This window comes from Micromys minutus (genome assembly GCF_963924665.1).
Source record: "Micromys minutus genome assembly, chromosome: 1".
NCBI classification, from domain to species: Eukaryota; Metazoa; Chordata; class Mammalia; order Rodentia; family Muridae; genus Micromys; species Micromys minutus.
In genome coordinates, this window is record NC_137969.1 from 209596005 (window position 1) to 209611409 (window position 15405).

General features: G+C 37.0%; 1 pseudogene across 1 annotated transcript in view; it reads left to right on the top strand.

Annotated features, from left to right (window-relative positions):
• The first annotated feature begins 4746 nt into the window (after window positions 1-4746).
• LOC308417347 (proliferation-associated protein 2G4-like) overlaps window positions 4747-15405 on the top strand; it is a 158886-nt pseudogene continuing 148227 nt past the window's right edge. Inside the window, exons 1-2 of the transcript in view lie at window positions 4747-4857; window positions 4991-5766. The product of the transcript in view is annotated as a proliferation-associated protein 2G4-like (transcript). The remainder of the gene's footprint in view (window positions 4858-4990; window positions 5767-15405) is intronic.

Sequence of the window (15405 nt, forward strand, 5' to 3'; positions counted from 1 at the left end):
GTGATCTTTAGTACAAGAATAAATAAAAGGGCCTAGACTCAGGCTAGACATAATATCACACTTAATACACAAACACCAGCTGGAGACCTATATATCTGTAGGTCAGTCTCAGTTTTCAAAATGTAGCATTACCAAATTTAAACTAGACCTTAATCTACAGATATTGTTTCAACTGTAAAATTGTGGAACAACCCAGACTCTAACATCAGCCTTAGAAAACAAATACCTTTTCTATCAGACATTGCATCTTTAAACAACAGTGCTATCTCCTGGCTACTGTTTTAGGATCGAGTTCTGAACATGCACTAGACAAAGGCCTGTCCTTCTTTGTGATGGACTGATGGACCTGCACCACCAGTGGTGGATCTGGATCGTATGAATGCCCTAGCTACTGGACTCAATAGTGACATAACTTATTACCAGTCTTCTGAGCAAAACACTGTTCTCAACATTAACCCAAACTTGGGTAACATAGAGTGAGACATTCAGTGTTATGTAAGTTTTCCTAAGAAAATGTCTGAATGCTTAGTCATCTCACATAGGATACTTAGAAAACACAAAACAAACTATTCCACCAAAATCTACCGCAGTGAAACATTGGATTTTTTGGTGCCCTTATGGAATTGTGGGTAAAGGATTACTTACAGAAACTTGGCTGACTTTCAAACAGCTGAATCATCAAAATGTCTATTCCCACATGTGTGATAGCTCCTTGTCTAATTTATTGAAATATTGATCACCAGAAAGTTTTCTTATCCAGGAATTATTTGTTTTACAGCCTTTATAATCTTGTAGTTTCTCAGCTTTCTGGACCTTGTGAGAGGCAGTTATTTGAGTGAGCCTCATTGTGTGATACAATAGGTGATACAAATATTTCATTTTGAAAAAAAAACTAGTTGTTTAACACACTGTAAGCAGAACATCACAGAAAGTAGAGAATTTTGTCTTAGGAAATGGTGCCAGAATAGGACACCAAATACTAGGCAAGTCGTAGCAGCTCTTTCCCTAGGCCTGCCTGTGGAAGGACCATCTGAAACACCTGTGTATTATGAAACTCTGAGCTGTCAGATTTTAATCTGGCTAACAGGGCCTGAAGCACCTTCAGTGGGCATTAGCTATGAGTCTACTTCAGCAACAAGCAGACCATTACAGTGTAAGCATTTGTTCTACCAGTGCTAGGCTAGTATTGACAATACTAACAGAAATAAATAGCTAATCCTTCATATCACAGGTGTTAGTACAGAAAAAAAAGAATAGTCCTCGGGAAGCCATGACCCCAACTGGCAGGCTAAATGAGGTGTCTGACACAAAGTGTGATTCCTCTGAAAGAATCCTAACATAATGTATGTCTCTTGTTCTCTCAGAAAACTAAGGTAGCTTCAAGAAAACCCAGAGAGGAAGGATCATCTAACAGTGTAACAGAGAAAGTTAATGAAGAAGCAGAAATAATTTTAAAAAAATGAAAGAAAATATTTGTACTAAAAAATACACTAATGTAAATTTAAAACATGGCATGAAACTTAAGGTTATTATACATCAGAGGAAAGAATGAGTAAGCTTGAATATATGCTATTTGAAAATGCTGAGAAGATGGTGTTACCCATAAATAATGCAAGGAAATCTGGCATCCACACACAAGACACCTATCTCTCAACAGTTACACAGAGTAACTCAAAATGATTAATGTCTTAATTGACTCAGAACAAATGGAGTATTACAAGAAAACACAGGGTAAGTGTTTTAGAATATTTAATATGTAAGATTCTTTGAGACAATCCATAAAAGCTTAGAAAACAAAAATACAAATGAAAGTAAACAAAACTAAAATTCTTTTGCACAAAAATAAGGAAACAGACACCTATCAGAGTTGGGAGTCTATAGAATTTAAAAAAATGCCGGATAAATATTTAACAATATTCAGTAAAATATACATACTGCATAAGAAACTCAAATAATTCAGTGGAAAAGCAGATCTAAATATACATTCAGACATGTCTCTAAGGCCATTGCAGCTTTAACAATCCATGTGCCTGCCACCAAACCTAAACATCTGAATTCAATTCACAATACACACGCTAGGAGAGAGCCAAATCCCACACGTCATCTTCCAACTTCCACACAGCCAGATGTTATGCCTTCCACCTTCAGGAATTAAGATAAATAATATAACTCCATTATTAATTATAAATCAAAATAATATAAAATTTATATTTTAGGGGAAGTCTTCATTCCATGCTTAATAATCAAAAGACAAAAACTACTTGCATGTTTATTATTGGTTAGTGTATAATGAGCATATATATATGTGTGTGTGTGTGTGTGTGTGTGTGTGTGTGTGTAAACAATAGTACATATAAATAATGAAACACCTTGAAATCAAAAAATTAAATAAAATGTTGCTATTAATGACATTATTGATTAAAAACTATTAAATGAAATCAAGCAAAGAAACACAGAGCATGTGTGCTTGCTCATGTGATGAAAAGCTAGTTTTCTGCAAGTTGAAAGTGCCCAGAGGTTGGGAAGAATGCAGGGGGAAAGAGATTTGCAAAGGTTAATCAGGTAGCTTTAATTTCCAGGTAGAAACAAATAGCACCTTCTGGTATACTATTACCTGGAAGGGTAACACTGGATGCCAGTAATTTAATATATTTCAAAAAGCTAGAAGCAAGAATTTTAAAAGTATACATGTAAAAAATTAAATATTTAGCACTCTCATATAATTAACATGCATTAATAATTGCATAATTCATATTCTATCTCTTTTAGTGTTTTGTTGCTGTGAACAGACACCATGACCAATGCTGTTTTATAAAGAACAGCATTTAATTGGGACTGGCTTACAGGTTCAGAGGTTCAATCCATTATCATCAAGACAGAAGCATGGCAGCATCCAGGCAGGCAGGATACAGGAGGAGCTGAGAGTTCTACATCTTCTTCCAAAAGAAGCCAGGAACAGACTGAGCATCCTCAAGCAGATAGGAGGAGGCTTTCAAGCCCACCCCCACAGTAACACACTTCCTCCAAAAGACCACACCCTCTAATAATACCACTTCCTGGGCCAAGCATATGCAAACCATAACACTCTCCCATAATTATTAAAGTATACAATTATATATGATATATAATAGTTAAAATAAATTTATCAACTATAATGGAGGTTTTCATTTTGGTCACAGGAGTTGGACCTAACCTTGAAGCCTGCCCCCTAAGACTAATTATGATAGAAACTGGAAGTGATATGAAATCTGCCAAGGAAGTTCAAAGTCCTACCTAGCTTCAAAGCCCACAAATCTCAACAGTAACATTACAACATATAGACAAGATTACAATAGAGCTGCCATCAACAACATAATTGGACTTAAGTCTCTCAATATTATAGAATTTATGATTGATATTTGTAAAGCTTTAATTACCCGTGACAGGTGAAGTCATGAACATTAGAGAAAAAAACAAAACCATGTTGCTAAAAAAAAAGTATAAATTCTCAACTCTCTTCTAAATGCCTATCCTTATGCATTCATCAATAAGCATAGCTCATTCCCGTTATCAAAGAAACTTCATTTTGCATCAGACTGGCTCCAACAGGGAAATCTACAACCAGTCAAAATGCAGATAGCAACCAGCAATATAAGATCTATCTCAAGTTGATATTATATAACCTATCCACCTAAAACTCAAGGAACACCTCATATGAGAAGGCATAAATTGACATTTACATTTACATTTCAGGTGTTATTTCCTTCTCCTGATCCCATTCCATTGCCTCCCTGAGCATCCTCCCTCTCTCAATCACCATCCCCCCCCCCCACACACACACACACAGCACACTGGCATTCCCCTACACTGGGAAAAAGAACCTTCACTGTACCAAAGGCCTCTCTTCGAAATGATGCCAGAAAATGTTATCCTTTGCTGCATATGCACCTAGGGCCATGGGTCTCTCTGTGCAAACTCTTTGGTTGGTGTTTTAGTCCCTGGAAGCTGGAGTGGGTTTTGTTAGTTGATAATTTTGTTTTTCCCATAGGACTGCAGACCCTGTCAGCTCCTTCAGTTCTTTCTTTAGCTCCTTCACTGGGGTCCCATGTTCAGTCTGATGGTTAGCTGTGAGCATCCTCCTCTGTATTGGTATGGTTCTGGCAGAGCCTCTGAGGAGGCATCCATATCAGGTTCGTGCCAGTAAGTACTGCTTGTCACCAGTAATAATGCGTCGGTTTAGTGGCCCTATTACTATATCTATCTATCTATCTATCTATCTATCTATCTATCTATCTATCTATCTATCTATATATGTTCTTCAATCACTGCTCCTCTGTCCCTTTATTTCCTCCCATGAGTGTTTTTTTTCTCCCTTCTAAGAAGGACTGAGGCTTTCACCTTCTGGCATTTCTTCTCTTTGAGCTTCATAAGTTGTATGAGTTGTTTCTGGCATATTCAAGTTTTTGTGGTTAGTATCTGCTTATAAGTGAGTACATGAATGTTCTTTTCTGACTAGGTTACCTCACTCAGGATGATAGCTTCAAGTTCCATCCATTTGCCTAGGAATTTCATGAAGTTGTTGTTTTAATAGCTTAGTAGTACTCCATTGTGTATATGCACCACAATTTCTGTATCTATTTCTCTGTTAAAGGACATCTGGGTTCTTTCCAGCTTCTGGCTATTATAAATAAGGCTGCTATGAACATGGTGGAGCATGTGTCCTTATTAGATGTTGAAGCTTCATTTGTTACCCATGAAATCTTAACAATGACTGCCACCATGCATGGGGGAATCTCAGAAAATCCCACCTCTAGGATAAAGATCTGGAACAAGTTCATTGCTGTAACTGTTGGCAGGAAACATGGGTCATACCCTTTGGTAAAGAAGAAGGAGCCTCACGGATCAAACAGACTCTGGCTATTGCTCGTGGCTGGGAAGGGAGATGGAGGCCACAGCTCAGGCAAAGTGAAGCTGCAGTTGTAGCAGTAGGAAGATATTGGGCAAAGACTAGCAGCAGAAGCAAACTATTGCCGAGTACCTGGTCATGACCAAGTATGAGATGGAGGGCAACATTGCCAACAGGGTGCTTTGATCTTTGGTGGAAGCTTCCAGCTCAGGTGTACTGAGCTTGTGGGAGAAAGGTGACACCGAGATTATGGAAGAGACAGAGAAGATTTCAAGAAGGAAAAGGAGATGAAGAAAGATATTGCCTTTCCTACCAGCATTTCTGTAAATAACTGTGTGTGTCACTTCCCCCCTTTGAAGGATGACCAGGACTATATACTTAAGGAAGGTAACTTGGAAAAAAATTGACCTTGGTGTCCACGTGAACAGCTTCATTGCCAATGTGGCTCACACCTTTGTAATTGTTGTAGCTCAGGGGACCCAAGTAACAGGGCAGAACACAGATGTCATTAAGACGGCTTACCTATGTCCCGGGGCTGCTTTAGGACTGGTCAAACCTAGAAACTAAAACACACAAGGGACAGAAGCCAGAAACAATGTTGCTCACTTGTTTAACTGTGCACCGATAGAAGGTGTGCTGTCACACCAGTTGAAGCAGCATGTGATCAATGGAGAGAAAACCATTGTCCAGAATCCTACAGACCAGCAGAAGAAGGACCATGAAAAGGCAGAATTTGAAGTGCGTGAGGTTTGTGCTGTGATGTTCTGGTCAGCTCAGGAGAAGGCGAAGCCAAAGATGCAGGACCATTTACAAGCAAGACACCTCTAAACAATATGGTCTGAAAATGAAAACTTCACATGCCTTTTCAGTGAGGTGGAAAGGTGAAGGGGAGGGAGAAGGGGAGGGGAAAGGAGAAGGAAGACAAGGGAAGGAGAGGGGGAGGGGACAGCATCAGCATCCTGTAGCTCCTAGACTCTTAGACAGGCTGTCCACTGTCTGAAATAATTCACTGAGTACAATAATGGAAACAACTAGGAAGCTGGAAGGTTAACATCATTATCTGAAACCTATGCTACAGTCGTCACCCGGACTCCACTATCCTGAGATGAGCAGAACTCTTCCACAGGAAAAAATTAAAACCATCACAGACAAAAATTCCTTTACACTCCTCTAAACCTATAAAGAATCAAAAACTACAAGATATAGTGTCACAGACAAGTAACCCAGATCCCAGAAAACTGAGGCAAAATGGTTGTCATGCACCCTGTGTTAGCTAGGGAAATAGAGGAAGACCTTAACATTAAATAAAAGAGAGCAGGGGATGGGGTGGGGATCAAAAAGAGCTGTGTGGTCCAATGGCTAGAGATACCTATTGCCCGCTGATTAAGGCTAAAGAAGCCCGATTAACCCTTAGCCTGATGAATTACAGTTTTCCCTCAGCTTGGATAATATGCAAATTGAATTGACTACTAGGAGATATTGACCTCAAATAAGTCTCATGGAATTCCTGAAAAAATGTAGACGTTTTTGTATAATTTATGGTTCTTAGGCTTCATAAAATCATGTGTGTGTTAAAGTTTCACTTTCTAGGAATAAGAAGTAAGCAGCTGTTCAGTTTTCCAACCTTATATTTGATGTGACACTAATATTATTACATTATTCTCCCAAATATTATGCTTCCAGCAGAAAGCAATATGCATAGGAGATTCCCGTGCATATAGAGAAAGCAGAAATGAAAACTTCTTATTGATTTAGAAGATAGATATTTTTGTAGGAGTCTCACATAGCGAACTTCTCATCAGCTGGGAACATCTGGTTCCTTTCACTGTGATTTTCTTTTGCCAATTCCAAAGGCCTTATGACTCAATCACCACATATTGAAAATGCCAGGATTTAAGAAAAATTTTGTAATTCTCCATTCAAAATAATAAAAAAATAATTGAATATTTTTACCATTTAGTATAAACACTTAAATGCATATAACCAACATATATGAGATGCCTGATTCCTTGACACCTATTTTGAGTTTAATAAGGAAGGTGTACTGGCTGGTTTTGTGTCAACTTGATACAAGCTGGAGTTATCCCAAAGAAAGGAGCCTCAGTTGAGGGAATGAATACCTCCATGAGATCCAGCTGTAAGGCATTTTCTCAACTAGTGATCAAGGGAGGAGGGCCCAGCCCATTGTGGTGCCATCCCTAGGCTGGCAGACCTGGGTTCTATAACAAAGCAGGCTGATCAAGCCAAAAGAAGCAAGCTATTAACTAACATCCATCCATGGCCTCTGTACTAGCTCCTGCTTCCTGACCTGGTTGAGTTCCAGCCCTGACTTTCCTTGGTAATAAACAGCATTGTGGAAGTGTAAGCTGAATAAACCCTTTCCTCCCCAACTTGCTTCTTAGTCATGATGTTTAATGCAGGAATACAAACCCTAAAAAACAGTAGAAAAACAATTTGAAAATATGCAAAAATAATCCAAGTTTAATCACCTCACAAGGGATGAAAGTCATTAATTCAAATAATAATTTTACTTAACTTCCCCAAAGGATTATCAAAGTTATATCCTCTATACCTGGAGAAACTGGGCATAGTTTAAAAAACTTACTGAAATTTGTATCTCTTTAAACTTTAACAGTTCCATAAGTGATTGAATGCTTTTAATTTAGCTTATATGAATCTGCTAATCAAACACTTTTATTGGTAGATTTAAAGATGATTGTATGACAAAAATTAATTTTTTGTTTCTGATTGTCACAAAAATAGCAACTACAACTTGACCTCCTTCTGTCTACCTATATTTCACATGACACTCAATTCAAAGCAGTTCCTGGTAGCATAACAGCTCCTATGAAAACCCACATTTCTACCTCCCTTTGCATGACTCCTGTTTGAACTGTTTCTACAATAGGTTTTGAACACATATTTATTGAAAATCACTATGATGATTTCTAATACCCATTAAAATACCATTTAAAAATCAAGCCATGTTGGGAATTAAGTCATGGTTAAGGGCATAGTTTAGTAAAGTGCTTGCTGTAAGTACTTGAAGACTGAGTGTGATCCCCAGCACTCACAGAACAGTCTCTAGCTTTCATATGTACACAGACACACATGCACGTATACACATCCAATGAATGACGAATATGCATGTATACACATCCATTGGATTTAATTGAAGACTTCTTGTCAACAAAGTTTTTATTACAGTGTGTTAATATATAGAGAGGACTGTGCAGGTAGTGTAGTGGTAACCTCAGTCTCAGATCCTTCTACAGTATCGGGAAACTATACTTTTCAAGGTGGCACTAAATAGCAATATTGAACAAGCAGACCTCCCAGAGCTCCCAGGGACTAAGCCACCAACCAAAGAGTACGCATAGAGGAATCCATGGTTCTAGCCACATTTATAGCAGAAAATGGCTTTGTTGGAGTGGGTGGATGGGTGGAGGAGCACAGTCATAGAAATATGGGCAGGGAGGATGGGATAGGGGGTTCTGGAGGAAAAAAGGGAAACAGGTATAATATTTGAAATGAAATTAAAGAAAATATCCAATGAAAAGAAGTCCTTGCTATTCTGTATGAATTTCGCCCAACCTTCCCTCTTTCAAGTCTCAAGGCTATATAGATACATGATATTCTTTGTCTTGACCTCTGCTGTTATTAATAAGACTTTATAGCTGATAGTACCTGCTATTCTGAAGATTCACATTTTAAAATTCTGACTTATCAGTTCATGTCTCAGTTCTCTGTTCTTTCTTTAACCTTTTTTCTCCTTCCTCTTTCCTTCCCCCTCTCATTCTTCGAGCCTCAAAAGCCTGGATGAAAATTTTAGTTACTATGGTTCTTATTGTTTCTGTTGTTTAAATCTCTGAGAAATCACTGACAGCCTTGCTCATAAGAACATAAAATACATATACAAATGCTCATAACATGTTGGTAATTTCATGTTTTTGTGGACATATTCAAAATCTATTCATTTATTTGCTATTGCCTAATCCAATATCATAGCATCATACCTGACACAGTAACATAAAGATACTTTCTTTATAATACCTGCCATTTTTTTCAAGACCATATCTGATAATGGCTTAATGAAATCAAAGATGAATGAATGAATTATTTTAGAATAAAAACTGAAATCTGGACCAAACCCTCACCATCTGCCACAGGGACCAGCTGGGATCCAGGGATGCAGGTCTGGTGAGACTGCATTGCTAATAGCCAGGGCACAGAGAGGTCTGGGTCAAGCACACGGAAAGCGTGCCTCCTACCACTTCCTAATTGGTGCAGGGGAGCAGGAACTCTGCCATAGGGACTTGATTTCTAACTGTAGGGGCCAGTGCATGCAGACTAAACACTCAGGCCCTCTGTTACAAGGAACAGCTGAGATCCAGGAACACAAGCAAGGTACACTGGAGCGAAAGGAACCAATCACTGACAACAAGACCACATATAATCACAGACAACAAGATGGCAATAGGAAAGCGAAAGAACTTACCCAATGGAAACCAAGACAACCTGGTAACACCAGAACCCAGCTCTCCCATCACAGCAAACAGCAGAATGCCAAACACTCCAGAAAAACAAGACTCACACCCAAAATCATACCGCAAAATGATGCTAGAGATCCTTAAACAAGAACAGGATGAAAAGCATAAAAAAATAAAAGCTTTTAAAGAGAAAAAAAAAAAACACTCAAATCAAAGAACTAGAGGAAAACAGAAACAAAGAGATGAAGGAATTGAAGAAGGAATTTAAAATAGAAATGGAAACAGTAAAAAAATAACACTAAAAGAGACAACCCTGGAGGTAGGAAACCGAACAGAGAAATCAGTAGTCACAGACTACAAGAAATGAAAGGGAGCATATCAGGGTCTGAAGACATCATGGAAAACATACACAAAACAGTCAGAGAAGATGCAAAAGCCAAAAAGCTACTAACCCAAAATATCCTGGAGATCGAAGACACAATGAGACCAAACTTAAGGATAATAAGAATAGAAGAGGGCTAAGAATATCAACTAAGAGGCACAGTAAATATCTTCAACATAATCATAGAAGAAAACTTTCCTACCCTTAAGAATGAGATGACCATGAGCATAAAAGAAGCCTACAGAACTCCAAATAGAATGGACCAGAAAAGAAATTCCTACGGACACATGATAGCCAAATATCAAATGCCCAAAGCAAAGAAAGAATACTAAAAGCAGTAAGGGAGAAAGATCCTGTAAAATATAAAGGCAGACCAATCAGAATCACACCCGATTCTCAACAAAGACTATGAAAGCTAGAAGATCCTGGACAGACATCATGCAGACCCTAAGAGAATACAAGTGTCAGCCCAAGCTGCTATACTCAGCAAAACCTTCAATCACCATAGATGGAGAGAACAAGATACTCCAGGCCAAAACTAAATTTACACAATATCTGACCACAAATCCAGCAATACAATGAATTATAGGTAAAAAACCCAATACAAGGAGGGAAACTACATCATAGCAAAAACAAACAATATAACTAAGCAAGAAAAACAAAAGAAGAAAGATACACAGGCACAACTCTAGCTCTAAAAGCAAAAACAACAGGAAACAGCAACCACTATTCCTTAATATCTGTAAACATAAATGAACTCAATTCCCCAGTAAAAAGACATAGACTATCAGACTGAATACATAAACAGTATCTAGCATTTTGCTGCATACAGGAAACTCATCTCAGACACAAAAATAGACACTATCTCAGAGTTAAAGGTTGGGAAAAAACCTTCCAAGCAAACAGCCCCAAGAAGCAAGCTGAAGCAGACATTCTAATATCGAATAAAGTAGATTTTCAACCAAAGGTTATCAAAAAAGATAAGGAAGGACACTTTTTACTCACTACAGGGGAAATTTGTCAGGAGGAACTCTTTTTTTTTTTTTTTTTTTTTTTTGGTAGGAGGAACTCTTAATCCTTGACATATATGCTCAAAACACAAGAGCATGCATATTCATAAAAGAAACCCTACTAAAGCTCATAAAACACATTGCAGCCCACACAATAAAAGTGGGAGAGGTCAACACCCCACTCTCATCAGTGGACATATCATGGAAACAGAAACTGTACAAGGACACAGTGAAACAAGCAGAGGTTGTGAAACAATTGGAATTAATAAACATCTACAAAACATATCATCCTAAAACAAAAGAATACACCTTTTCTCAGAACCTTATAGCACCTTCTCCAAAATTGACCATATAATCGATCAAAGAAAAAGCCTAAATAGATATAAGAAGACAAGAAAAAGCACATATACACATGGAAACTAAACAATGCTCTATTAAACGATAATACAGTCAAAGAAGAAATAAAGAAAGAAATAAAGGATTTTCTATAACTTAAGGAAAATAAAAACACAACATAAGCAAACCTATGGGATGCAATGAAAGCAGAACTGAGAGGAAATCTCATAGCTCTGAGTGCTTCCAAAAAGAAAATGGAAAAAGAATGCACTAGCAACTTGACAGCTCAGTTGAAAGCTCCAGAACAAAAGAAAGCAGATACATCCAAGAGATAATAATCAAACTCAGAGTGGAAATTGACCAAATAGAAACAAAAAGAACCATTCAAACAATCAACAAAATCAAGAGCTGGTCCTTTGAGAAAATTAACAAGAATGATAAACCCTTAGCTAGACTAACTAGAAGACAAAGAGAGTATACAAATTAACAAAATAAGTAAGGAAATTTGATACATAGCAAATGAAACTGGGGATATTCAAGAAATCATCAGATCCTACTACAAAAGCATATATTCAACAAAGCTGGAAAATCTGGAGGAAATGGATGAATTCCTAGACAGATACCAGATACTAAAGTTTAACCAGGACCAGGTAAACCATCTAAATAATCCCATAACACCTAAAGAAATAGAAGCAGTCACCAAAAGCCTCCCAACCAAAAAAAAAAAAAAAAAAAAAAAAAAAGCCTAGGTGCAGATGGGTTCAGTGCAGAATTCTATCAGACATTTATTGACGACCTTATACCAATGATCCCCAAACTATTCCACAAAATAGAGTCAGATGAAACACTACCTAACATATTTTTGAGGCCACAATAACCCTCATTCCTACACCAGTCAAAAACCCTACAAGAAAAGAGAACTTCAGACCAAGCTCATTTATGAATATTGGTGCGAAAATATTCAACAAAATCCTTGCAAACCGAATCCAAGAACACATCAATCAATCATTCACCATGATCAAGTAGGCTCCATCCCTGGGATGCAGGGATGGTTTAATATATGGAAATCCATCAATGTAATCCACCATATAAACAAACTCAAAGAAAAAAGCCACAGGGTCATCTCACTAGATACTGAGAAAGCATTTGACAAAATTCAACACCCCTTCATGTTAAAAGTCTTGGAAAGAACAGGAATTCAAGGCCCATACCTAAACATAATAAAAGCAATATACAGCAAACCAATAACCAGCATCAAACTTAAAGGTGAGAAACTTGAAGCAATCCCACTAAAATCAGGGACTAGACAAGCCTGCACACTCTCCCCGTCCTATTCAATATAGTACTACATGTCCTGGCTGGACCAATTATGCAACAAAAGGAAAACAAAGGGATACAAATTGGAAAGGAAGAAGGAAAAACATCACTGTTTACAAATGACATAATAGTGTACATAAGTGACCACAAAAATTCCACCAGAGAAATTCTACAGCTGATAAACAAGTTCAGCAAAGTGACTGGATATAAAATTAACTCAAACAAATCAGTAGCCTTCCTCTACTGAAAGGCAAACATGCAGAGAAAGAAATTAGAAAAAATATACCCTTTACAATAGTCACAAAAATAATGAAATACTTTGGTGTGAAAAGAACTTCAAATCTCTAAAGAAGAAAATTGAGAAAAATCTCAGAAAATGGAAAGATCTCCCATCCTCATGGATCAGAAGGATTAACATTGTAAAAATGATCATCTTACCAAAACCAATCTACAGACTCAATTCAATCCCCATCAAAATTCCAACTAAATTATAGAGTTGGAAAGAGCAATGTGCAATTATGTCTGGAATAACAAAAGACCTAGAATAGTGAAATCCATCTTCAACAACAAGAAAATATCTGCAGGAATCACCATCCCTGACCTCAAGCTATATTACAAGGCAATTGGGTTAAAACTGCATGGTACTGGTACAGAGATCGGCATGTGGATCAATGGGAAAAAATAGAAGATCCAGAAAAAGAGCCCTCACATATATGGTCACCTGATTTTTGACAAAGGAGCTTTAAACATTCAATGGAAAAGAGACAGCCTCTTCAAAAAATGGTGTTGGTCCAACTGGCACTCAGCATGCAGAAGAATGAAAATAGACCCTTTCTTATCTCCTTGTACAAAACTCAAGTGCAAGTGAATCAAAGATCTTCACATTAAACCCGTTACACTGAAACTATTAGAAGAGAAAGTAGAGGAAACTTTAGAACACATAGGCACAGGAGAAAATTTCCTGAGCAGAACTCCAATGGCTCGTGCTCTAAGGTCAAATATGCACGAATGGGACTTAATAAGATTGCAAAGTTTCTGTAAGGCTAAGGACTCTGTCAAGAAAAAAAAAATGAAAACCAACAGATTGTGAAAAGATCTTTACTAATGCCACATCTGTTAAAGGCCTAATATCCAAGGTATACAAAGAACTCAAAAAGTTAGACACCAGAGAATCATACAACCCTATTAAAAATGGTGTACAGAGCTAAACAAAAGTTCTCAATTGAGGAATATCAAATGACTAAGAAGCATGTAAGTAAGTGCTGAACATTAGCCATCAGGAAAATGCAAATCAAAACAACCCTGAGATTCCACCTCACACCAGTCAGCATGGCTAAGATCAAAAATTCAGATAACAGCAGATACTCGAGAGGATGCAGAGAAAGAGAAACACTTATCCACTGTTGGTGTGGTTGTAAACTGGTACAACCACTCTGGAAATCAGTCTGTCGATTCCTCAGAAAATTGGACATAGTACTACCTGAAGACCCAGTCATTCAACTTCTGGGCATATTGACCCAGAGACGCTCCAACATACAACAAAGACACATGCACCACAATGTTCATAGCAGCTCTATTTATAATAGCCAGAAGCTGGAAAGAACCCAGATGTCCTTCAGTAAATGAATGTATACAAAAATTGTGGTATATTTACACAATGGAGTACTACTCAGCAATCAGAAACAATGACTTTATAAAATTCTTAAGGAAATGGATGCATCTAGAGAATTTCATCCTGAGTGAGGTAACCCAGTCACAAAAGAACAGACATAATATGCAGTCACTGATAATTGGATACCAACACCAGAAAGCTCTTAACACCCCAGTAACAACTTACATACTATATACAAGTTCAACAAAACCAAAGGCCATAAAAAATGAAAAATCATTATGCTTAATCTTTATATACTAAGAAAACTTTGCCTATTTCCAGGTTACATCTCGTTTTACATGTACTTTATGCTCATTGTAACTATTAAGATTTTAAGGCATACTATCAAACCTTTAAAAAAAATTAAGTACTTACAAAAATATACTCATATACTGTTATGCAAAAATGCTTTTAAAATCTGTACATTTATCTTTGTTTTTTAAAATAAAGTTTTTTAATTAAAAATAAGAAACCTGAAATCTGTGTGTCAGTCGTTTACAAATGTTGTTATACAATTTAAAATGAGGGTGGGAAACTTTCTTGTGCAGAATTATGTCAAAGAAATTAAATGAATGATCATTATAATGACATTCTATCTCTGTCTGTACTGCTGGTAATGAAGTGTCATTAAGCAAAGGTAAGAGGATCTTAAGAAAATTGTAACAGCTAAGTTTCACCAGACAGTAACATGACACATTAGTAATGTCTTTTTAATAGAGCTATCCTGGCTGGTTCGACTTAAACACTTTATATTCCCTTAGATTGGTTTTGTCCTATGGAAGAAAAGAGTATCAACAATGCCTAAGACCTTATAAGATTGTTCGGAAAATTAAAAGTAGCATCCCATATGCTGATTGCGGGCAGCATTTCCTACTTAGAAGTGTATTTTTTCACCAATATTTAGAATGCGTTGAGTCTGTGGCAATACAACAACAAACTGATTTTCATTTAAGTTTATAATAATTTGCAAACCCTCTCAGATAAATTATATCCTTTTGCTTGTCACTTAAAATATACTACTCTGATGTATAATTTTAATAAATTTACTCAATCGTGATGGCTTGACTTAATGTGGAAATTATATGACACCATGCTTGTTTTGTTTACTTTTGATATGACAATATAATTATAGCATTCTATATTCCCTTTCCTCCCTCTAATGATACCATTTGTTCCTCTTTGCTGGCTTTCAAATTTCCAGCCTCTTTTTTATTAATTGTTTTTGCATGCATATATATATGTATATACATATATATTCCTAAATACAATTTTCTCAGCTTGTATTGTTTTACCTGCATATATGGTTTCAGGGATGACCATTTGGTATTATATGA